Here is a 24,362-nt window from a genome sequence, read left to right on the forward strand (position 1 = left end):
TGTAAATGTATGTGTCTTGTAAAGCGCACTGCTTTCCTGAGGCGTCCTGGCGCTGTAGACCGCTGGGGAACCCGTCCTGGCTATCCCTGTGAGATGGTACCTCCAGGGTATCTCCAAGGTGAAACCAGGCATCCCCGGCGAATGTGGGGGGCTGTTGTGGAGCTGAGGCAAGCTAATGCCCAGAGTTGCCGAGTGTGTTCCTGGTTAGAGTAGGTACCGAGGCAAGAATTATCGAGTCCGTTTTGACCCTGGTCCACAACCCTGCCGCGTCGGGAATTGAACCCTGGTCCCTGGCCGATTCTCTGCTTGCGGATCTGCCGCCTCTAACCAGTGAGCCACACCTCTCCACAAGTAGCGCTAATAGTATCATTACTGATAAACAGCTGGGTGTGTTCCTTAATCGAATCACACCAATTAATTTATCCCGATCTAATAACCCAACCTACTGAATTTGCAGAACGTGCTATATTAAGGAAGCGCATGCGACACTGTCTAGAATTTGTCATTAGTTGAAGCATAATCATAATGGTATAAAAAGCACATAAAACGGACAGACACCTCACCTAGTGAATGAAGTGCAGTTTCTTTAATGGAAAGTGTGTACAATTCCCAAACGGGGCTATGAGTTTGAGCTCATAGTTCTCTTGCAAGGAAAATTACCTCAGACGAGTTATTGTTGTCATAAAGCCACTTTATTCAAGGGCAATGTGGCCGCAAAAATAATAACATCCTTCCAGGCACGCAGTCGAATCCGCCTTCACAATATTCTAACAAATATCAACCAACCAATCCCCCACCCCTTCATATTGAACATATGACTCTTTATCTTCAAGTTGACAACTTCCGTTTTCTGTCTTGCTCAGGCCCCTCTGGTATTGCTCCTGCCCCACTGTTTCTTTTCCGCCTCACAGGCTTGTCTGCCCCTGGGCCAAGCCTGCCTTATTTACCTTCCCTCATTCTCTCTTTACTTTCCATTGTTCTCTTTCCTGTCATCCCAAAGCGCCCTTCGGACCACCACCAGAAGAACACCTCCTCCGAAATACTTCTTCGGTCTCCACCACCTATAGGATGCTGGCTTCCTCCTCCGCCATTTATTCTGCACCTAGAGTATGTTCCCTAGAAGGGATAAACCAACCCCGGCATGCCTGAACGATTGCAGGCATTACTAATATTAGTGGTGCTTGACGGTGTCTAACCCCAGCACCTTAAATAACCCACACGTTCATGTTGACATCTCTCCTGGCCCTGTTGATGGAGGCATGTTTTTTCGCCCCCGCCACACTCTTCTGGGGAACAACCGGGTTCATATTATCACCAACGCAGACCATAACTTCCTCATCATCGCCAAATCCTTCTTCACCATCTTTATCATTTCCAAGCATGTAGACTGGACCAAATATTTTTTTCTCAAATGCAATACCAATACATGTGTGTGGGGCCATTTCTAACACAAATCCCACAGTGCTCACATCAACTGCCCTCGAAGCATACCGCCTATCCCACGAAGCAGGCGCGCAACACCCATTGGACTCACAGGGCTTCAGCCCCCCCCGTCGTGTGTGGCAGCCCGGGCTGAGACACCTTCCCGGGCAAAAAAGCAGCCGCACCCGAGCCCTTCACAGGTCTTTAAAAGACCATTTGCATGTTAATGAGGCCTTGCTGTTGTTTCACCCCCTCTAAGAGCCCCTGCAGCTCCACTCTGCCTATTGCTTAAAGTTCAGCCCCCCCCGAAATTTTTGCTCAGCCCCCCCCTAAATTTTTGCTCAGCCCCCCCGAAATTTGGCTCTAGTTGCGCCTCTGCCACGAAGTAACGAGTAAATACGAAAGAGGAGAGAAAGGACGCCGCCACAGTGGGAATCGCGCTGATTAAGATTCCCTTGTTCAACCTTCAGGGCAGTGTCCATCTGCCATGAAAATATATTTTTAGCTTACAGCCTTAAAACATAAAGTTCAAAAAGAAGTATTGAAGGAATGGACATCCCACAATGTTTTTTGGAACTAGGTTTCTGATTCGCTGTAGTACAGATGAGATCAGCTGATCTCGGAATAAATAGCTTTTGTGGTCCTGAGGAGAACCCCAAGATCTGAAAGTGGGGTTCGAAACGCGTAGACCGTGGTTTCTTTCAAACAGTGGTAAAAAAGGATATATCTCTAACTGTTTCCAAAAGCAATTGGATTGATATGAATTAAGTGCAAATTAAGTGTGAAACAGTTTGTGGTTTTTAGACAATAGTACACAGTTTGAGGCATGCCCAAAGTAGAAAGATAAACAATTGTAAAGAAATGTATACCTGTCTGGGTTTGTTTGTCTTGTGAATGTTTTGTCTTAAGTGTTTTTCATTTGTTTTTGATTCTATGTTGAATGTCATTTATTATTATACGTTTGTAAATTGGTGATGTCATATTCTAAATTAAGGTTGTGGTGTTTGTAATGATTTAAAAGTTTTTCTAAATTTATGGTATAAAAAATACAGAAAAGGTTTTCTATTGAATGAAATAAAAAACAATGAAATGAAGGTTTCTGGGACACACTGAATGTTTTTTGTGCCCCTTTAAAACAATGATGATAAAAAATATATCAGCACTGGCAGGTTGGTTGGTGTTTTTTTTTTATCCCATACCATCGCACCACTTCCTCTTTCAAGCCCAACTGAACACCTTGCCTCCACCTCTCAGCCTACCTTCAGCCACTGAACAATGGATTTTCCACGGCTCCAGACTTTCTTTTTCTGTGATCCCTTCACATCTCAAACTTGTCGATCAAAAGAACACTCCTTCAGTCATATATCCGCCACTTCATATTCTCACAGGTCCCCATATGCAGTCAATCTTCCACCGCCTCAGCTGTCTAATCTTCTGTTCTCCCACAAGTTTGTTGGAGCCCTTAGTCTCTGATCCTATACGCAAAGAGTGCATGCTTAAATCCTCCCCCTTCAAGTCCCCCTGTGCCAGGCATAGCCTCAGCACCCTCCATACTTACTATGCTGCTTTTGTGTTTCCATCACAGAACCCAAACAAGGGGACTCCCATCTCCCCCACACCACAATCAGTTTCTTTTCATAGCCCACACTTCCAAGCAATCCCTTTGATCAATATGATTATTAATCAAATGTCCTTCCGCCCATGCCAGGTGGTGAATCAGTCTGTAGTCCACTTAGTCTTTTTAGGTACCAACCCTATTGATGATATCAGACATCAGAGAAACTATAACCTACTCCCCTCCACTTCTTTAGTCAGTTTGTCATGTATGATTTGCTTTCTGCCTTGACATGATTTACGGTTGTCTGGACACCTTCTGATCATTAGATCCTTGAAAGGAATTCTAAAACCCTTGGTAAAGCCCTTCTCCAAAGCTCCCTTTTGAAGTGTCAGCTGATGCTAATGATGTCCACTTTCCCTGCCAGCTCCTCCCTGCTACCCTAAGATGGGATGCCCAGGAAAATCCTGTATGGGACCAGCAACCTGGTTGCCACATGCAGCATCTTTAGTGGTCTGGCAGGTGTCATGAAGTGCACCATAGCCTACTATCTAATTCAACCGATGCCTTGGAGGTTCACACTCCTGCAGGATAGGAGCTCCTCATCATATCCCAGCCAGGCCAGTCCTCAAAGCTGATTCCGGCTGACCTAATCACATCCATATATTTGAATAATCCCCTGCTTGCCTCTGGCTTCCTTTTGCATTTGATAATAGTATAGATAGTGATCTCCACCCTCCACTTGTTGATGTTTGTGGGGATTTGAGGGCATGTTGCCAATTTCAGTTCTTCTGCTTTAGAACATTCCTTGTACCTTGTTCCCCTGTGTAACAGCTTAAAGATGTCCACATATTCGTTCTCCCATATATTGTCTTTTGTGCTCATCAGCAAATCACTGCCCAAGCAACTCTCACTCCCATGTATGGGAGGTTCTTGCCCACTTCTCCCTCATCCGCCTTCCCTTTGATCTCTTTTTCCTCCTCCACTGTGTCCTGCCCCACCTTCTTACTGGTGTCCACTCTATCTCCTCTATTCATGTGTGTCTCTCGATTATCCCTGTCTGTTTGAAATTGGGTTACTGCTTAACTTGGATGTGAGCCCTGGTCAAGCAGCAACTACAATCCTAGTCAGGGTAAGACACAAGCAAATCCCAAATTAACCTGTGGTCAATCACTGGTAGCTTGGCACAGAACAGTCAGGCTTAACTAAGAGGCAATGTGTAAAGTATTTGTGCAACATTTCAAACAGTAAAACAATGAAAACATCAGACAAAAAGATCCCATACCAGATTAGTAACAGGGAGCTTAATTTAATAAATAAAACAAGACCAAAATGACAAAAATTCCAATCAGTAGAACCGGAGTTATGAATTTTTAAATAATAAACTGCAATATAGTGCCTAAAAGCATAAAGTGCCAACCATGGCTATATGGCCGTGCTGGACCAGGTCAAAGTAAAAAGTTCAGGCTGACCGCAATGGAGCGTGGATCGAATACAGTCCCAGATTAGTCCAGCTGAAGTTTTACCTTCTAAAGTTTTGCACCAAGAGGCCTGTATGCGTTGGAGAGGGTCGCAATGAGAGTGTCATTGGCAGCAGTCGGTGTAGCAGGAAGAGCAGGCCAGGCGTCGCCGATGGGCAGGCTGGTGCTTTGCATTGGCGGTCCTCCCCAGGCTGACGATGCTGCTGTGCAAAGAAATGGCTTCCAGCGACTCGTACTGATTTGCAGTGCAAGCACCACGATTCCCGTACAAACAGGCCCTTTCTCAACCACAAAGAGCCCAAAACCTTGGTTTCAAGAGCTTGAGAGTCACGCCACAGGACTAGGATGTGAGAGGAACCACTTGGGGGTCAGGAACTCACTGAAAACGGGTCCAGGAACTGTTGGGGAGTCTTTTATTTCCCTGAGGCTCAGATCAAGAGGCCTGCAGACAAGTCCTTTAAGTTACTCTGGGGCCCTGGGTTTACGATGAAGTTGCAGGTCCAGTTCTTCTTCCCCAGGTAGCAGGGCAGCATGCAGCAGGTCAGCACAGCAAGGCAGCAGCTCCTTCAGAGGAGTAGTCCAGCAGAGTGATAGACATTGCATCAGCAGAGAAGTCCTTCCTCCAGGCAGAGTATCCACAGGTCCAGAAGTGTACTGAAGTGGTGGTGTCCGAGGTCCTTTTTTTTATAAACAGTTGTGCCTTTGAAATGATGTGAAACTTCGAGAGGCATGGGTTTGGAGTACACAGATGCCTTAGCATCCCTGCCGTGGCTCCAGTCTAACTACAGGGGTTATGCAGCCCCTTTGTGTGGAGACACAACATAGCCTAGTCAGGTGTAAGTAAGGCTGGACCCAGTTCCTCCCTCCCATCCTGCCAGTGAATGCCCATCCAGTTACACCTAAGCTCCCATTGTGTGTGGCTCTCTAGGAGGAATACACAAAGCCCAACTGCCAACTACACCCAGTCATGTGACCATAGACAGGCTGCAGGCACCAAATGGCTTAGGCAAGAAAATGCCAAATTTCTAAAACTGTCATTTTCAGGATTGGAATTTAAAATCTGACTTCACCATACATTAGTTTAAATTAGGATTCCAGAGACACCAAACATGAACCAGGCATCTCTTCCTGTTTGGAAATCCCAATGTCATCCTATGGGGGTGACAGGCCTACAGTAGTGAAAAATGAATTTAAGAGTTTTTTATTACCAGGACAGGTAATTTTTAAAAGTACATGCCCTACCTTTTAAATACACCGCATCCTGCCCTCTGGGCAATCCAGAGCCTACTCAATGTATGACTTATATGTATAAAAAGGGAAGAGATGGGCCTGGCAAAAGGCCACAATGGCAATTCAACACTGCACACACAGGCTCTGAAAAGGAAGGCCTTAGACATGTTTAAAGAGCCTCTTAATTAGGTGGCACAATCAGTGCTGCAGGCCCACTAATAGCACTAACTTTACATGCCCTGGGCACATGTAACACACTTTACTAGGAACTTATAAGTACATTAAATTTGCCAGTTGGGTGTAAGCCAGTGTTACCAGGTTTTAAGCAGAAAGCACAAGCACTTTAGCACTGGCGAGCAGTGGCAAAGTACACAGGGTCTCAAGGCCAGCAAAAACAATGTCAGCAAAAACAGGAGGTCTGAAGGCAAAACGTTGGGGGAAAACCATGCCAAGGTTGCCAGGCCTAACACTGTTCTTATCACCTCCTGTCCCCTCTTCCCGACTGCTGGTTCCCCTCTTCTTTCTCTTGCTCATTACATCCTGGTTTGGCTTCTCTTCCTTGCATCCATCCTCCTTTTTTCAGATAATTCTTCCATGACTCAAACAATATTTTCTAAAAGTTAGACCATCCTTCAGGCCGTCCATGCTCTCTCTCCTCTTCAGTGCTCCTCCCAGGGTCCCTTCCCCTCCCAGCATTCATCGTCATACTCACACTTTGATCGATCTTCTGCTTCTTGTTCTGGCAATGGTCCCTGAGGCCTTTTCTCCACCTCTGTACTGCAGTCCCTCTGTGCTGTCTGCTGGCAAATTATCTATAGGTGTCATCCTGTCATGTCACTGTGGGCTGCTCTCTCTTGCCTTACCTGTGACATGCGCTCTCATGCCCGGATAATCTTCTCCTCCCCCTTCTCTTGGTCACCCATCCTCTCCCATCATACTTGTCTTTGTCTGATATTGATGTAGGCTCTCTTTACTCCCCATTCCAACCTCACTTCCATCTGTTGAACCCCTCATCTTCAGCTGGCACCCTTGTAATTCCTCCAATCTCTTGCCATGCCACAAAATGTGTCTCCATGCCCTGCGCCCATGCTGTCATTTGATCTGTTGCCTGGCATATGTCCTACCACTACCGCTGACCAAATAACTTGTCTGACCCCAACCCCTTGCATACACTCATCATCCTTGCTTTGGCATAAGAGTCCTGCATCCATATCTCTGGGTCTGGTCATCTAGGCCACGACTACCCTGTCTGCCTCTGTCCTCTCTCACTACTTCCAACCAGTTGCCCTGGACCAGGTATCTACACACCTCAGGTGGGAGACTGCTCCATCCAGAATCTCTGCCACTACGAAATCCTTGACCACCAAAAACCTGGACCGCTGGTCCCTTGGTCCAGCCACACCTTCTCCCAAACTCTCTGAGGCATCAACTGTCTGCCTACATCCAGTATTCATCTTACTTTGGGGGGGGGGGCACACTTCCCTTTACCCACTCTGTTCCTTCCATGACCTTTCCTGAATCCACCCTTCATGGCCTTGGGAATCTGTGGTCACCCAGCACCCAGTGCCCTCTTGCCTGGTAAGTTCTAATTCTGTGCAGGATTCCATTGATTGCTGGTGACCCCGGCCTTGCACTGCTCGATGGGGGCATCTTCTCCTACTGGATCATCCTCTGGATATTGTCTGCCCCAGTGCAACGTCTGCATCCCCACCTCTGGTGGTTCATGAATGGGGAACACTCATTCCTTCAAGATGGGCCCCTCTTTCGCCTGTTCGACAGCAATCAAGGGGGGTCTAATACCTAAGCAGCAATATGGTCGTGCTCCTACCCCTACATGAGGGCGTACTACATGCCATGACGACCACAGAAATCTCTGCAGAGTCAGTCCTCCCAGGTCTACCTAAATGCCCTTGGTGGTCAGGGGGAATGTGCCTGGTATCCTCCTAGCTGCTGTCAGAGTCACAGGAGCAGCCTGAATTGCCTGCTTGGATGGCGCGCTTGATGGGTACCTCCTCTCTGCATTTTATAGAGCAACTGGTCTGACACAGGCAGAGACACAGTGATGCAATCGCGGTGGCCGCACAGCCGCTACAGCACTGTGTCCGCACCTCCTCCTCCGAACTATCCACGAGACGAGAGGGTGGTACTCTCTCCTTCCTGTCCTCTGCTGGATCTACATCTACCATGGATGCTGTTGCAGTATCAAAGTACTCCACATCCCTGCAAAACAGCCAGGTCTTTGTGTGCATGTGGGACTTGTCGATTAAATGAATTTAGACACTAATCTTAGTCTCTTCGACATCAAGGGCCTCTAGTCGGATTCCTTCCCAGAGTATGTGGAGTATAATCAGAACCTACAACTTTTGTGAATTCTCACATGTGATTATACACTCTTTACTTGAAAATGTCCCTCACACCAATGGCCTCTGTGCGTTGTTTTGATCCTGTGCCCCAAGGACTGACCGGTATTCATAGGCCCAGGAGCATGCAAAACCTCACTGCCTTATTACCACTCCCACCACCAACGGACCATGATATCCCCTCCTATTTGTGAATATGTGGCCCCACCACCCCTGCCATTACCCATTGGAAGTGCCCTCTCTCCCCTCCTTAAGTCGCTTGCAGTCATGACTAGTAGGCATTCCTGCTGCCGTTTGTGGAGATCCTTTTCAGACATCCGTCTTTCCACCTGTTGAGTAGCGCAGTCATCGTTGGCCTTGATCCTCCACAAAGATTATCAGTCTGCGTGTGACTCTTTCCCTTCCTCCTCTCACTCGCTTACCATGTCCAGTCCTGGCAATCACCCCTGTCATCCTTCTGCTTAATGATACTGCTAGGGTATGGATGCTGTGAAGTTCCTCTCTATAGTCCAAGTGCAATTTTCTACAATGACCACTCTAAGGCCTTTATTTTGCGCAAAAGAGTTTCTTTCTCCCGAACTAAGGAACTTGAATCTTCGTTTACAGAGCTTCTTTTCTTTCTGCTGAATGGCCTCCTACCAGAGAAAGCAGTCAATGTTTGATTACTTAACTGAAACCTTTATTACTCTTGGTCCTACTTGTCCAAGTCATTATTAGGTAGGGGAATTCCACCTCCCCGACATGGGAAACTCCAGGAAATGCTGACAATGAGAGCCAGACCTCTACATACTGAGTGCCATAAAGAGGTTAACATTCACAGCATCCTTCTGACACACAAGGGCTAGATGAAGTGTGGGTGGCCATATCACAATGACTGGCAGCAGGACTGGTAGTGCTAAGAGGAATGAAAGTTACCAGTAGCTAATTGGGAGATTACCTCTACATCAGTCGCATAACAAAAGTCCCCACAGCCCCTGCTGTGCGGGGATCACGAACTCCAGGGGCCCCCTCTGGCCTGAGTGCATCGGACGGGATCAAGAGCTTGGGGGCCCCCTGCATGTACTTTGCAAGGAGGACCCTCTCAAGTTTCATTACGCCACTGCTCCACATTCCTCGTCTCAATCAATGCTAGTGAGGAGTATCAAAGCAGCATGGGTCTTCCTCTCGAAAGAAACAAAAAACAAGTTTCAATGTAAACAAAAAACACGTTTCAATGTACATCGCGGATTTAGTAACACTTCAACCCAGTTAAAGAATTTTAGTGACAGAATGGAACGTGATGGCCCAAAATAAAAGTTGTTCCGATCCACATCCAACTCTTAAAACCTGTGGTGATGTCCAAACGTGTGAGCTTAGTACAAGTAGCAACCCTACAAATCTCTGAGAGGGGGACACCTCTCACCTCAGCTCATGAAGCTGCAGGACTTCTGTTGATCTACCCTGGTTGACTTCTGGAGCAGATACATCGACCAAAGAATATATCAGAACAAAGGAGACTGGATCCATTAATGTATTCATCAAACTGAGGCATTCTTGCCCTGACCTTAAGCTCCAAAGGATACAAACAGGTGGTTAGAGAGACAAAAGGAATAATTGTGAAAAATGTAATTCCATCTTCCAACAAAGTGATTAAAGGGATGATTCCGAAGAGACTTTAGTACCAGTTTCAAATGAGAGGCAAAGTGCCTTACTGCCGGGTAGGACACAAAAAAACTTGTAAAAAGTCTTGTTACCAATGGCTCGCTATCCTCCATGGACCCACGAGGCTGTTTAAAAACTCCCATTGTGCTCAATCCAATGGTACTCGGCTCTCTGCACAGCGTTAGTATTCCAATATTCCAACAGCAGTGTGAAATCATTCGAAATTCAGCAGTTATAGTAGAAGAAACAGAAATAGCCCAATATGTATTTACATATTCAATCCTTTATTGTCATCCTTCTTCAATAAAAAGATCCATTTAACAGAAGCTAACACATTTCGGGGCAGATTTACAAGAAAGTGATGCATCAATAGAGATGCGTCACTTTCCTTGCGCCAACCTAAAAAATGCTTGCTCCACCATGGATGCGCCGTATTCACAATACGGCGCACCATGGCCATGGCGGAAGGATTGACAGATGCTTTAGAAATTCTGACGCATCTGTTGGTGGAAATGTCACGCATTGCTGGAGTCGTGTCGCAAGCACGACGCAACTCCAGCAATGCATTTTGTGGCCTATTCCCACTACACTGCGTCATTCCTTACGCCTGCTTCAAGTAGGCCTAAGGTTTTGAGGCAGTGGCGTCCTAAAAGTGACGCACTGAAATCTTGTAAATTTCACTGCATCACTTTACGAGGCTTTTCTGCGTGGGAACGCCCCCCTGCATACATTACACCTGACGCAGGTATAATGTGACGCAGGGCTTTACAACGTGATGCATCTCCCTAGATACGTCACGTTGTAAATAGGGTGCATTGTTTGTGCTGCCATTGAGTCAAAAAAAGTGACGCAATGGTGGCGCAAAGAGGCGCAAGGGGCTTGTAAATCTGCCCCGACGACGTTCTCTAGAAACTTCAATATATACACAGTTAAAATGAAATATATACATAATAAAACCAGAATTATCTCATTCATCAGATACCTGATGAAGATACAATAATGCTTAATCGAGCACTATAGAATGTTGAAAATACTGTGAAATATCAAAAAAAGGACCCATTCCGGTTCGAGTTGTGAACTTTCAAAGCACATCTCACAAAAACGTGAGTATTAATTATATTTTGATGTAATCATCTCTATCTTGATAACCATTGCATTATTTACACATCCAAGAAGCAATTCGTTTTCAGTTAATAACATTATTTCTAGATAAAATGTTAGCATGGGAACATTAATAATCCCTAAGTAGTACAAATTCAGACTCTTGCATTTTTGGCCCGAAGAGAGAAAAGAATAGGAAAAAGTTGGTAGCTCAAGGCATGAACAATCATAAGTCAATTGCATACGGCAACTCTTCGTATTTCCCCATTAAAAACTGACAGGCATTGGTCCTGGAAACCAGTAAATCAACAAATATTGTAATCTCATCTTTTCCGGGGAGGACAAGCACATTGTTCCTACAGATCAGTTTGTCCTAATTTTTAATGTCACCTCTCCTCATTCTTTGTCCCATGCTTGCACTCATGGGACAAAGAAGCCCCGTGATATTATGGACGTTATTTGTCAAACATGTAATGATCATTTAAATGTTTGTGTACTTTGTTAGAACCTTCAAGCTTGTTAGACGGACCGGGAGGGTCGGCCGAGGACAAGGGGAGAGGTCTCCGGGGAGAGCCGTCTCCAGCGATCGTACAGACGAATAACTTCCCCCCCCCACTGATGTACACCACACAATGATAAGGTTCAACGTTCTTTTATAAGCAATCGTTAGGTACGGTAGAATGGTACAAGGAGGTCAGGACTCAGGGGTCCCCTCGGTTCTAGTCTCTTGGTTGGGAAAAGGGGGGTAGCGGGACAGTCTTGTTACCAATGTGGTAGATGCGATGATATGATGGATAGCTCACAATCCTCGAGCTCGGCGTTCTAGATGGACGGACCGCGGCAGCGCCAGCAGGTCCCGGTGAAGGTGGTCGTTACACGGTCCGCGGCAGCGCCAGCAGGTCCCGATGAGGATGGTAGTTACAACGGTCCGCGGCAGCGCCAGCAGGTCCCGACGAGGATGGTAGTTACAACGGTCCGCGGCAGCGCCAGCAGGTCCCGACGAGGATGGTAGTTACAACGGTCCGCGGCAGCGCCAGCAGGTCCCGACGAGGATGGTAGTTACAACGGTCCGCGGCAGCGCCAGCAGGTCCCGACGAGGATGAATGATGCAGAAGGCCGCGGCAGCGCCAGCAGGCCGGATGATAGTTCACAAGGCAGGGCTACGGCAGCGCCGGTAGTCCGTCAAGGATGAGTTCTTCACGGTGTCTCTCGACTCCAGGATACAACTAACTTCCTGCTCTGGAGCTGCCCCAGTTATAGGTCTGGCGCCCTTTGATGTCCGGACCCTCGCACTTGGAGGTCGGGAGGTCCGGGATGAGGGAGTCCAGACACCCAGCAGGGGGATGGAGCCAGCGCCCGGGGGAGCTGGGGGGCGATCGGCACCTGGCGGGGGAGAGCCATCGACACCTCTTTCTCCCATTGACTTGCCAAGTGGTCCGTCACCTCCGGAGTGGATGGTGGTGCCGGGATGTCGGGGCTTGGCCAGGCCCAGGGTTAGGGTCGAGCTGGGGCCACGCGGCCTCGTGGTGCAGTGTCCAAGATGGCGGCCGGGCCGGGCGAGGGAGCCGGTAGTGGTTCGGCCCCTATGATACAGAGATGTCCGGGGGCAGGAGTCCCGTCTTGAGACGGGGTGCGGGTTGCTTCTGTGGGTAACACCTGGAGGGCCGGGGCTCGGGCCCTGTCATGCGGGGAGGGAGCCAGCCCTTCATGTGGCCTGTCCAACATGCGTCCCCCCCAGCTGAAGGCGGGGAGAGTCACCCATCCTCTTGGGGACTCTCCTCGTCGAGGCAGAAAAAGCGTGACAGGCCATCCGCGTTGGCGTGGTCTTGGCCCGGTCGATGTTCCACAGTGAAGTCCATCCCCTGCAGGGAGATGGACCAACACAACAGTTTGGGGTTTTCCCCCCGCATCTGCATTAGCCACTGCAGGGGCCGATGATCTGTTTGCACCCGGAAGTGGGTACCGAAGAGATAGGGCCGGAGCTTTTTGAGGGCCCACACCACTGCGAAGGCCTCCCTCTCGATAGTGCTCCAGCGCCGTTCTCGGGCCAGGAGGCGTCTGCTGATGAAGGCCACCGGTTGGTCAAGTCCCTCGGAGTTCAACTGGGAGAGGACCGCCCCGATGCCATGGTCGGAGGCATCTGTTTGTACGATGAATTCCCGACTGTAGTCGGGGGCCTGGAGCACAGGGGCAGTGCACATGGCGGCTTTCAGCTTCTCGAAGGCCGCTTGACAGTCTGGGGTCCAGTTGACCTTCTTCGGGTGGTTTTTGGATGTGAGTCCCGTGAGGGGCCCCACAATGCTGCCATAGTCCCTCACGAACCGCCGGTAGTAGCCGGTGAGCCCCAAAAATGCTCGGACCTCGGTCTGCGTGACTGTAGGCTGCCAGGACTGGATGGCAGCGATCTTGAGTTGTAGAGGGGCCACCAGGCCGCTTCCCACCTGGTGTCCGAGATAGGTCACGGACCCCTGACCAATTTGGCACTTGCTGGCCTTGATTGTGAGGCCGGCCCGTTGGAGGGCCTGCAGGACCTCTCGGAGGTGGTGGAGGTGGTCGGACCAGTGGCGGCTGTACACAGCGATATCGTCCAGGTAGGCGGCGCTGAACTCCTCTAGTCCCGCCAAGACCTGGTTCACCAGTCGCTGAAAAGTAGCTGGGGCATTCTTCATGCCGAATGGCATGACTTTGAAGTGGTAGTGGCCATCGGGGGTAGAAAAGGCGGATCGTTCTTGGGCCCGGGTGTGAGGCCGATCTGCCAGTAGCCCGCTGTCAGGTCGAAGATGCTGAGGTAGCGGGCCGCCCCCATGCGGTCGATCAGTTCATCCGCTCGGGGAATGGGATGAGCGTCAGTTCTGGTGACAGCATTCAAGCCCCGATAGTCGACGCAGAATCGGAGTTCAGGAGGGGTGCCGGGGGCAGCAGCTTTGGGGACCAGCAAGACCGGGCTGGCCCAGGGGCTGTCCGAGGGCTCGATGACCCCGAGCGTGAGCATCTTTGATACCTCCTCTTGGATGCAGGCCCGTACCCGATCTGGTACGCGGTACGCCCGGTGTCTGATAGGGGGACTGTCCCCAGTGTCCACGTCGTGCAAGCACCAGGGGGTGACCCCTGGGGTGAGGGAAAACAGGGTCGCAAACTGCAGCAGAAGGTCCCGGCAGCCTTGGCGCTGTTCCGGGGTGAGGGCATCTGAGAGTCGGACCCCGTCCACGGAACCATCTGTCTCGCGAGTCTTTAGGAGATCAGGGAGAGGCTCGGAGTCTTCTTCCGCTCCACTGTCTGTAGCCATCAGGAGGCTGAGCTCCGAGCGCACAAAGTGGGGTTTGAGTCTGTTGGTGTGGAGGACCCGGAGGGGGTTCCGTGGGGATTCCATATCGATGAGATAGGTGACGGGGCTCTTGCGCTCGACCACTTTGAAGGGCCCCGTCCACTTGTCCTGCAAGGCACATGGTTCGGTGGGGGACATCACCCACACTTGCTGGCCAGGTTCGAATTCGATGGAGGAGGCATTTTGATCGTACCATTTTTTCATGTCCTCCTGACTGGCCTCAAGGTTCGCTTTCGCCATCTCTCTGAATCGCCTGGTCTGATTGCGTAGGGTCAGGAGGTACTTGAAGACGTCTGGAGGGGTCTTTAGGGGGGCCATCTCCCAACCTTCTTTGACTAGGCTGAGGGGCCCTCGCACAGGGTGCCCGTACAAGAGTTCGAAAGGGCTAAAGCCGAGGGACTTCTGGGGGACTTCTCGATAGGCGAAGAGGAGGCACGGAAGTAGTACATCCCACTGGCGACGGAGGGGCTCTTCCAACCCCCAATCATTCCCTTGAGCGTGCGGTTGAACCGCTCGACTAGTCCGTTTCCTTGAGGGTGATAGGGGGTCGTGAAGCGGTAGGTGACCCCGCACTGTTGCCAGAGGGACCTCATATATTTCGAAATAAAGTTTGTGCCTCTGTCGCTGACGACTTCTCGGGGGAAGCCCACCCGGGAGAAGATCCCCATTAAGGCCCGGCCGACCACCGGGGCTGTTACAGTTCGCAGGGGCACAGCCTCGGGGTAGCGGGTGGCGTGGTCCACCAGTACCAGGATGAACTGATGTCCTTGTGCTGTACGGGGGTCCAGGGGCCCCACAATGTCTATTCCCACCCTCTCGAACGGGGTGGTGACAACTGGGAAGGGTTGCAGAGGTGCTTTGAGTTTGCGGCCGCTCTTCCCGCTGGCCTGGCACGTGGGGCAGGACCGGCAGTGGTTGAGGACGTCGTTTCTCATCTTCGGCCAGAAAAAGTGTGTCACCAGGCGACTGTAGGTTTTGTCCTGGCCCAGGTGTCCGGCCAGAGGGACATCGTGGGCCAACTTTAACAGGAAGTCTCTAAAACGGAGGGGCACCACCAGCACTCGACTGGCCCCTAACTCCGCGATTCTCTGTTCACTGTACAATAGGTCGTTGTCCCAATAGATCCAATGGGCTCCGGTGGTGTCCCCTGCGCTCTGGGCGAGGGCTTGCTGGCGGAGCCCCTCGAGGGAGGGACAGGTCTTCTGTTCTTGACGGAACTGTTCCTGGGTGGGCCCCCCTTCTTGACGCCACTGAGCCAGGTCGGGAAGGTCCTGGGTTTGAGCGAGCCCTTCGGGGGTTTGCTCTGGGGGGTCGGTATGGTCGGTGTCCTCTACTGGAGCGATTGGGGGAGGAGGTGCTGGCCATTCTGGTTCTTCTGGTCGGGGGATGGCATGGGCGGCCATGGACCGGGTGTTTACGCACGCCCAGTCCGGGAGGCCCAACATCCCCAGGTGCTCTCTTCTTTCTACGGCGGCCCACGGGGAACTCTCAAGATCATTCCCCAGGAGACAGTCCACGGGGGCATCATCTCGGACCGTCACCTTCAACATGCCGGAGACTCCTCCCCATTCGAAGGGGACGCAGGCCATCCGACATAGATTCTCAAAATTGTCGGCTGAACGAACGGGGCAGAGAATGTTTGGCAGGATCTGCTCTGCTTTTACCAGGTGACAGCGGACGGCCGTCACACTGGCCCCCGTGTCACGTAGTGCTTCGGCCCGGCGTCCATTAATGTTCACCCACTGACTATATTTTCTGGTGTTGGCGGGTAGGGGAGCCCGCGGGACCATGTCTCTTCCCCCTAGGCACGCTAGAACCATGGCGGCCGGTTCCCACTCTTGTTGTTCCTGTTCGTATTCTTCCTGTCCTTCGGAGATTTGTTCTCCCCCCAGGGCGGCGGCAGCTACCTGGCGGGGTCTCGGAGTTTGGTTCTGTGGACAGTTCGGGTCGCTGGCGTAGTGGCCGACTCGCTGGCATCGGTGACACGTGACATTGGCTCGGAACCCCGGGCGCATCGGGGGGTTGCCCCGGCTGGCCGGGGGCGGGGTGCTGGCAGTGGGAGCGGCCGGGACGGTGTCTCTTCCTCGTCCCTGGCCTCCTCCTCCTCCTCGGGGACGGTGCTGACCTTGGTTGTTCCGGTTCTGTTCGTGCGGCCCTCTCCGGCCTACTCGGGTGCTTTCCCACCGGTCAGCTTCGGCGGCGAGTTGCCGTGGGTCAGTCAATTTACTGTCGAGGAGGTGTTGCCTGAGCTTGACGAAGCAGTTGTTAGAGAGGTGCTCCCACACCATGAGATTAAAAAGTTGCTCGTAGGTCGTTACGTGGCTTCCCTTGATCCAACCCTCGAAGGCTCGGCTGAAATAGTTGACGTATTCCACCCAAGTTGTACCCGGGATCCGGGTGCAGTCTCGGAACCTCTGGCGGTACATTTCGGGTGTGAGCCCGTATCGGGTGAGGAGGGCAGCCTTCATGTGGTCATAGGATGACATCAGATGGTCTGGGAGCTGTAACAGGGCATCGCGGCCTTCATTGACGAACCTCCCCCATAGACCGGCTCCCCAGTCACTTCGATCGATCCGGTGGGAGGTCATGGCGATCTCGTAGGCCTTGAACCACTGTTGTATGTCGTCCTCTCGGAAATACTCTCGAACGACATCCTTGGGGATGTGGACTTTCTTTTCTGTCGCTCCTGGGGTGCGCGGTTGCTCGGGCACCTCCAGTTCTTTGTTCTGCTTCCGTAGGTCTATTTCTGCCAGTTTGCGCTCGTGTTCGTACGCTAATTTCTTTTCTTCGAGCTCTCTCTGCCTCTGTTTTTCTTCCCGTTCTTCTCGGAGCCGCAGATGTTCTAGGTTCAGTTTTTGTTCGGCTAATTTTAGTTCACCGTCCATTTTGAGCCGTGCCATTTCTAACTCATGTAGTCTGTTCTTTTCTCTCTCTTGGATCTCTTCCTGCGAGAGGCCCGTTCTTCGCTCCTCGGGAGTCGTGGTGTTCCTCTCTGATGCTGCAATGTTTTGGTCCTGGGGTCTGGCGGCCCCGGTTTCTGCCCACGACTCAATGGCGTGCTTGAAATCGTCTTTAGTACTCAGACCGGTGGTAGCAATGCCTAGTTCAATGCAGAATTGTTTCAACTCACGATGGCTGTACTCTTCCAATTTCTCCATTTGGAATTTCTCGGTGGATCCGCTCTCTTTGGTTGTCATCGTGGTTTCGTCGTGGGGTGAGCTACTCTCTGTACGATTACGCGTTGATTCGGATCGCGCCGCTGGCCACCAATGTTAGACGGACCGGGAGGGTCGGCCGAGGACAAGGGGAGAGGTCTCCGGGGAGAGCCGTCTCCAGCGATCGTACAGACGAATAACTTCCCCCCCCCACTGATGTACACCACACAATGATAAGGTTCAACGTTCTTTTATAAGCAATCGTTAGGTACGGTAGAATGGTACAAGGAGGTCAGGACTCAGGGGTCCCCTCGGTTCTAGTCTCTTGGTTGGGAAAAGGGGGGTAGCGGGACAGTCTTGTTACCAATGTGGTAGATGCGATGATATGATGGATAGCTCACAATCCTCGAGCTCGGCGTTCTAGATGGACGGACCGCGGCAGCGCCAGCAGGTCCCGGTGAAGGTGGTCGTTACACGGTCCGCGGCAGCGCCAGCAGGTCCCGATGAGGATGGTAGTTACAACGGTCCGCGGCAGCGCCAGCAGGTCCCGACGAGGATGGTAGTTACAACGGTCCGCGGCAGCGCCAGCAGGTCCCGACGAGGATGGTAGTTACAACGGTCCGCGGCAGCGCCAGCAGGTCCCGACGAGGATGGTAGTTACAACGGTCCGCGGCAGCGCCAGCAGGTCCCGACGAGGATGAATGATGCAGAAGGCCGCGGCAGCGCCAGCAGGCCGGATGATAGTTCACAAGGCAGGGCTACGGCAGCGCCGGTAGTCCGTCAAGGATGAGTTCTTCACGGTGTCTCTCGACTCCAGGATACAACTAACTTCCTGCTCTGGAGCTGCCCCAGTTATAGGTCTGGCGCCCTTTGATGTCCGGACCCTCGCACTTGGAGGTCGGGAGGTCTGGGATGAGGGAGTCCAGACACCCAGCAGGGGGATGGAGCCAGCGCCCGGGGGAGCTGGGGGGCGATCGGCACCTGGCGGGGGAGAGCCATCGACACCTCTTTCTCCCATTGACTTGCCAAGTGGTCCGTCACCTCCGGAGTGGATGGTGGTGCCGGGATGTCGGGGCTTGGCCAGGCCCAGGGTTAGGGTCGAGCTGGGGCCACGCGGCCTCGTGGTGCAGTGTCCAAGATGGCGGCCGGGCCGGGCGAGGGAGCCGGTAGTGGTTCGGCCCCTATGATACAGAGATGTCCGGGGGCAGGAGTCCCGTCTTGAGACGGGGTGCGGGTTGCTTCTGTGGGTAACACCTGGAGGGCCGGGGCTCGGGCCCTGTCATGCGGGGAGGGAGCCAGCCCTTCATGTGGCCTGTCCAACAAAGCTCTTATTCAACATTTAAACTAATAAATCTTACATCCATGGGGCTAAAATATGATGCACAATTAGAAAGGCCCATAGGTATAAAACCTCATGACAGCACAATGTATAAACCAAGAAAGAAACAGCCAGAACCTCAACCTCATGTGGGCCCAGTATTGTACAGCTGGACATGTGGATAACACCCCCCCCCCCCATTTAGCATGGGCAGCAACAACCACACCCCAGGAACAATTTGCCAGTGACTAATTAACCCATCCTCACACAACACACCCCACCGTTTCAAATCACCCACCCCACCGCTATTTATGTATGAAGAAAAACTTGTATTCTTAATTTTTTTTCAAAATAAATACCACTTTCACTCATATTTCACCTGTATGTGTGTTACAATATACATAACTGGCCATGAGGATGGGTGTATAATAATAGAACATATTGAGTTGAAGATAGTGGTTTATTTAACACTAAGACATTAAGCCATAAAGCAACACTCACATACCTCTACAAGCATTCCCACGTACAGACAGAAGATTGGCAGTGTTGTATTTATTCATCATGATGCTGTCAATTAAAACCCTTACATGATAAAAGAACAAGTTGCAAATATAAAAACAGATAAAAGACTGATGGGTCAGCAAAGAAACAAGTGTGTTTAAAACAACAGTGTGCATGATTCCTAGACAAGCACTTGAGGGTCAAGAGTCCTGTTCAGTGTTGTCCTGAGTAGTGCAAAAGATTCAAGATAAAAGTGACAGCGCCTCAAAGGTGCAAAATGGAGGGGAGAAGCATTTAGCAATCATTTCTTCAGATAGGTTGTGCTCCAGCTTTAAATAGCTTCTCCACAATGATGGAACATTTTAGCAGGCAGGCTATTACTTGGGCACTCAAGCCTTGTAAGCAGATAAGCAGGTGGCATGATGTTATGTTATTTTAATTTATTCAGCGCACAGCTACTCGGAAGTGTCCCGGTGCTATAGACTGCTAGGGAACCTGTCCTGGCTATCCCTGTGAGATGGTCCCTTCCTGGGTATCTCCAAGGTGAAATCAGGCATCCCCGGCGTCTGTGGGGGGCCGTTGTAGAGATGAGGCAAGCTTAATGCCCAGAGTTGCCGAGTGTGTTCCTGGTTAGAGTAGGTATCGAGGCGAGAATTATCGAGTCTGTTTTGACCCTGGTCTACGACCCTGCCACATCATGAATTGAACCCTGGCCCCTGGCCGATTCTCTGCTTACGGGTCTGCTGCCTCTAACCAGTGAGCCACACCTCTCCACAGAGATGTTCCTCTGTGAGCATTGAAAAGGTTACCTAAAACCTCTCTGTATGCAGATTGCAAAGGGTGATATATGCACAGTATACGCAAAAAGGTTTCTTCTGGCCCCCGACACAACCTGCACAACAGCGAGCTGGGTTCTGGAGCTCATGGCAGCAGCGCATCCTTCGTTGGCGTTGGGCCGAATCTTAGCGCTAAAAATCTGGATTTGATGAAACCTTTGATAGATCCAAATAAATAACTGTAGAGTGGGTGATTTGTATGTATTTATCCATAACCACGAGTGTTCGTGCTTTTGAAGGCGTTCTGTGCCTTGCACCAATGATAATAGCTTTGTTTGTTTGTTCATTGAGATTTTAAACGCATTATGAGGTAAGCATGCCTTTCAAAGATGTTGCAAATATAGCGCTTCTAAAGCCTCACTTCTAGCATGGGCCCAACAATTAGTTGGACTCTTATCCTAAATCTCTTTCAGGGTGAGTGCCTTTACTGTATTCGGGAGTCCTATTCTTAGGAATAACACGTCCTAGCTCTTGTAGCCCAAACTCTAGATGAATTTGTGCAGGTGACTTATTCTGTGGGAGGTGGAACATGAGGCATAAGACTTTGCTCTGAGCATTGTTCAGAAATAGATTTAGCTTTCCCGGGAAGGCTACTGATCCATAGGATAACAATGGGATCAGTTTTGCTTTGATTGCTGCCCGGATTGGTTTCCAGGTTGGAGTGGAGAATTTACGGTGCAGTTTTGGAAAAAGGTGGCGATGACTGAAGCAAGGTGAGGTTTTAGTGTATTTAAGTGGAGCCTCGGAGAACGGCACTCAAGGAGCTAGACCCCAAGATATTTTGTTGCTGGAACTCTTTTGTACTGGTTTACCTTCCAGGTACCATTTTCCCTTCTTTATATGGCCATTTCCGAAAATGACAATTTTAGCTTTGTCTAGATTAACTGTCATCCGATTTGTACACAGTGTGCTCAGCACATTTTTCAGGCCAATTCTCTACTCAACTCTGAAATAAAGAGGTTGAACAATGTTGGGGCAAGTACACAACCTTTTTTTAGGCCTCACCCTATTGAAATTGATGGTGTTAGGCCCTTGTTCGTACCTAGGCTGATCTTTGACCAGGTTTCGGAGTACAAGACTCTGGTATGTAGAAAAAAGTAACAACAGATCTTTGTTGGTTTTGAAAATGAAGGTATTTCATGTATTTCCTTTAAAATTGTAAAAATAAATGGGGCAAGGGTTTTAGGGATTATTCACCTGTCTTTGGGAAGGGGAGCAAGAATAACAATTGTGCTTGAGTCCTTGGATTGGCAATGGGCAACAGAAAAAAAACCCTTTTGAAGTTCAGAGGACCAGTCGCCTATATACAATGTGAAATATGGATAATACTAAAAGAAATCAAATTGTTGAAACAATTAGCACAAACATAGTTCACAAGTCCAAAAGTAATGATACAATCAAAAGTAAAAGTTCAAGTTCGAACAGAAGATTAAATTCCATCCCCCAACCGAGATGGAGTATCCGAAATGCTACCCTAGACTGATGGACAAAGTCCTAGATATTTTCCTCCTTCAACAATAGGACTACCTTTAGCTCCACATCAAGCACATGGGGTTGCTGTGGAGACTGAACGCCACCTAAAATTCATTAAACCCTAGGGTGGGTTTAATGACAGAAGAGGAAGACATACTGTGAGACACAAGAACACCTGTAGTAAAGGTGTGAAAAACAGAACAACTATAAATAGCTGCAGTTCAGGAGGCAGTAGAACCTGATGTGCTGGTCACTGTGCACCTCTCAGTGTTCCTTTGCCTTCTCCTCCACCTCTTGAAGGCCTGACCAGCAATGAGCTGCCTCATGGCTTCCTAGAAAATAGCCTTCGTTATAAACTCAGGGGCTGGACAGTATGTAAGGGCTCAGGTATGGCAGGGGTCAATCTTACTCTTGGCTGCATATGTTGATGGTGGGCACTTGCAGGAGGAGGAGGGGTAACTGGGGTGCTGCTGGAGGACTTGCGGTGGGCCTCTTGAGTTGTGAAGTGGCGATACCAGGCCTGAATGAAGAAGGGGGCTGTTCCTTGGATACCACAGATGGATCTTCCTGTTGACTAGGAGGAGCCCTATTGTGTGACTTACCCTGGTGTGTGGTATCCAGCTCTACACCCTCTTGGCGCTCTCCTCCTCCTCTGCCTGGAGTCTCTAAGATCATCTCCCAGTGACTTTGCGGGCAGGTGCCCCCTCCATGATGGAGGATGTTCCCTCTTCCACTGTGGCCTCATCTTCCTGTGTCCGACTAGCAAAAGAGATCCTTCTTCATCTTCGCCCCTGGCCACAATGCTAGTTGTAGTCCCCGACTCTTAGGGTGTGAACAACTACTGAACTGCAGCATGTGACAATGCCCTACCAGATTCCATTCTGTGCTGCCTTTCTCAGCTGAAAATATGTACCCCTGTAAAGCTGAGGACACTTAAGAAGGACCCCCTCCCTGGGCTCCATTTCTAATGAGAGACCTTAGGGGCTCTTTATTCACCATCCTCAACTATTTGGTGGATTTGTAACCCAAAAGGAGCATCAGGATGGATGAGAATTATGTAACGGCCCTTGGATGGCTCAGGAATGGCATACCTCCCCTTCCAGTATATAATATTCTGCTTGTCACAGTTGCACACAACTCCACCTCTTCTAAATAGTTCTCTGCCTCTGCAATTAAGTTTTCCATTTACATAGCAGATGATTTCGCAACAGAGACAGAATACATAAGCAGACATAGAAAATGAAGGAGAAAACATCTGGGGTTGCAAAGATTTCTCTAGTGGTGCCTAAACATACTTTTTAGGTCATGATTGTTTAAGATGTAGAAGTATCTCTAGGTGGATATGAATGTGTGTAGATGTACTCCCAAGTATGTTATGTGTTCTTATTTGCACACTATATGTGGAGTTTAAATATGAGTGGCAATTGAAAGTTTGTGTGAATGATGATTGCATTTGTAGTATGAAATATTTGGATGAATAGGTGAGTGAAATGTTGGTGAATGCATACATTGAGAAATACATATTTGAATGCGGCACCAGTGTTAAAAGCGGCGCCTCAGAATTACAAATGTGAATCATGAAATATTTCACTTTCATCACTGACTTAACACTGTGCCAAAACTTTGATTTAGCAATCAAACTAGCAGCTCAAATGAAATATGACTCAGTCATGCTCCAGCAGACTCTTATCCCTGTCTGTGGCACAACCATAGACAGAAAAAGGGGCCGTAATTCAGAGATAATATCTACATGTAAGCCCCTTCTCAACTTCTCAAGGTAATGTTAAGCAACATGCAACAGGCTACAGTAGTCTTCCACATTACTACAGGGGAGTAGATTAGCACACCCATGTATGGTTAAGGGTTAAGAAAGCTTAACCATGACTTAAGGATACCAAAATGGCACTCAATCTTGGTTCACGTATGTGTGAGTGATGTATTACACCTTTTTTTTAGAGGCTGTGTTGTTGGACATCGGAAGAGGGTGAGGAGAAGATATGTTATATCAGTTAGGAGGAAGTTACCGCGAGACGGTACCAGACAGTCTGTTTATGCACAAATTCAGTCTTAGGGCCTGATTAAGAGTTTGATGGACGGATTACTCCCATCCGCCATATTAGAAGTGCCATTTTCATACGGGGGCAGGATATCTGCCAAGTTTGGGATGAAGTAACCTGTTTGTGAAACTCTAAATCAGAAAACCAGAGAGGTCTATAAGTCAGTTTGCCTGACCACAGTAACAAGTCTATAAAGTATGTCACCGAGTGCATTAGTCACTGACAACTATAAAAAGGAAAAAGAAAACGCGTGTTTGCAAGAAAGCAGAAGTAATTGCTGGTTCAAAAGAACAACTGGTCAACAAGATCCAAGTTATAGGATAACCATCAAACCGATGGTGACATACTTTATAGACTTGTTACTGTGGTCAGGCAAACTGACTTATAGACCTCTCTGGTTTTCTGGTTTTGCATATAGTTGTGTCTGGGGAAGTAAACCATGAGGAGGTCTTTAAATATGTGTTCCCTCTGACCCTCCATTCTTTGTTGTGTTATGTATAAACTCTAAATCAGGCCATTAGCCCTATTTATATCCATAGTGATGGAGTCAAGTTAAACATGACTATGTTTGTGATGCTATTCCATAAATATTTGTGCAACCTCAGAGTGAGTTTGTTAAACATACCTAGTAACTGGAGATGTCACCTTTCCAGCAACCAACTGACATGCACACATGGACGGGCAGAAAATGTAGCTGTTGTGGATGCACCCAGGAAAGGCAGCATATACTTAAGTGAAGCAGACCCTGGCATCCCAAACAGTTTGCGTGATGATGGAGTGCCAACAGCCTGTTACAGAAATGTTGTTTCCCGTGGCAGAGTGGCTGAAGTGCCACATGGGTACAATCAATGCCACCTAATACCCTAGGGAAATGGGCAGTCACATTGAATTCCCTTGTAAAACATTA

The 24,362-nt window shown here is 49.5% G+C and overlaps 1 protein-coding gene across 1 annotated transcript in view; it reads left to right on the top strand.

Moving 5' to 3' along the window:
* Positions 1 to 24,362, top strand: part of LOC146866111 (protein prune homolog 2-like) — a 1,273,164-nt gene that overhangs the window by 782,170 nt on the left and 466,632 nt on the right. The gene's annotated exons all lie outside the window — the stretch shown is intronic.

The sequence above is a fragment of the Triturus cristatus genome, chromosome 2_1 (genome assembly GCF_964204655.1).
Source record: "Triturus cristatus chromosome 2_1, aTriCri1.1, whole genome shotgun sequence".
NCBI classification, from domain to species: Eukaryota; Metazoa; Chordata; class Amphibia; order Caudata; family Salamandridae; genus Triturus; species Triturus cristatus.